The sequence below is a fragment of the Lontra canadensis genome, unplaced genomic scaffold, assembly GCF_010015895.1.
Source record: "Lontra canadensis isolate GAN:19392208 unplaced genomic scaffold, GSC_riverotter_1.0 scaffold35, whole genome shotgun sequence".
Classification (NCBI taxonomy): Eukaryota; Metazoa; Chordata; class Mammalia; order Carnivora; family Mustelidae; genus Lontra; species Lontra canadensis.
In genome coordinates, this window is record NW_022631029.1 from 7,111,804 (window position 1) to 7,113,704 (window position 1,901).

The window sequence follows — 1,901 nt, forward strand, 5'->3', positions numbered from 1 at the left end:
TCATGGAACAAATTCCTTTCAAATACCAAGATGTTATCTTTGCCTTAGATTTCCGGTAAACATTTGCAATGGGATAAGCCACCATCCTTAATTAAAACAGGACACTTTCAAAGGGATATCCATGGAGCAGTACCAGAAGGTTTGGGTTTGAATTTATTCTGAAATGTGTTATCCTAAGGAGAAGCTGGGAGGTGAAGAGATACCGGATACCCCAGTGTCAGCGCCCAACCAGAAGCCTGGGGCAGCCAAGGCCCACCCTGTGACCCCCAGCACAGCCGACAGCCATCTGTCAGCGCTGCCCAGGAGGATCCGGAGTCCTTCTGCCCACTCCCAAGGTTTCAAGTGGCTTCCAAGATGATACCACCATTTATCAGCACAAATTCGGTTATTACACCATTGAGCACAGTTCTTTAAATGCCAAAAAAGTCATCAAAACTCCCAGATCTTGCCTGGACAATTATTCCAGTATTTAAATTGGAGAAAGTTCATGTAGGAAGGCAAGTCACTTCCTAAAACCCCTGAAGGCGCCCCAGGCAAGAAACAGGGTCCATTGTACACTAACACGATTGTGTGAGATACCAAGCCACGAGAGTACGCGTTTGCCACCTTGATTGGAAACATAGGAAGACGCTGGTCAGTCTGGCTGACAAGCGTGTGATGCTGAAATGGGGCCAGACCCAAGCGAGCAATTGCAGAGCTGTTGGAGCTCTCCGTTCTCAGCTGTGGTGTCGGAGTGAGGACTTATAAGACATTCCTACGTTATCACAGTACGTTTTCATTCTCTTTTCATTCTCTGCTTTATCTAGAACAACGTTCTGAGAAGGCTGAGACGTGAAGTAAACAACTCAGAGCGCGTTCAATGCTCAGCCCTCCCGGGCACACAGGCACTGGTTTCCTCATTCTGAAGCACCGAAGCTCCCAGGCTCCCAGAGGATGGGGCCTGACTGCTGACCTCTCTGAGGAGCGGAAGTGGGGAGTGAGTGGCTTCAGGGCAGAGAACAGCAGCTGTGACCACAGTGGGCACAGACAGATCAGCATGGCTCCCGCTGTCTCAGGGGCAAGGACTCTGAGATGGCTTTAGGGCCACTGAGAGGAAAGGAAGGGACTCCTCTTGGAATCCTATCAGCCTCAGTCTCTTCAAACTCTGTGAAGACCCGAGTGGGAAGTGGGGATTCTGGTCAGAAGGGAAGAGAGCCTGGGGGGGTCTCTGGGCTCGGGGAGTAAGTGGAGAGCCAAGGGGGAGAGCCTTGTCAAGATTTAAGGGCGTTTCTATTTGGCAGGCTGGCCTCCTGCCGAGGCCAAAAGTAGTCTGAGTCAAAGGGGCATCGAGCCCCAGACGGACAGGCCCAGCCAGCAACACAAGACCCGACCGGGACAGTCTCAACGCTCACCTCCAGCTGTGAATCAGGAATCACCACCCAAGGTGGCCTTCACACAGGCAGACGGTTGGGTCAAGCCCCCCACCCCGGATGCCTGGAGTATCCAGGAGCCCCTTCTAACGTCCCAGGCAAGAAGGGTGTGGGGAGCCAGGAAGCAGGAGTATGGAGAAGCGGCCTAAGACCCACTGTGCCTGGAGTCACCTGTACTAGTGTCCTCCTCTCCAGTTCCTCCCAGATGACAAGACAACAGGATGGCGGCCTGAGAGCATCTGTGCTACAGACAAGGCAGGGCCCCTGATGGGACTCAGACCGGCCCCCAGCGCCCCGCCTCGGGTTGCAAGCTCCCCAGCCCATCCTGGATGGGGTTCGCGCTACAGCCTCATGTGGGGGTGACGAGAACCGCCCCCCCCACACACACGCGACCCAGGGTACAGATCCCAGCTCCCTCCAGGGCCTGCCAGGCAGGCTGCCACCTCCTACCAGGGGGAGGGGCTGGGCTGAGCCCACACACCAGACGCCATG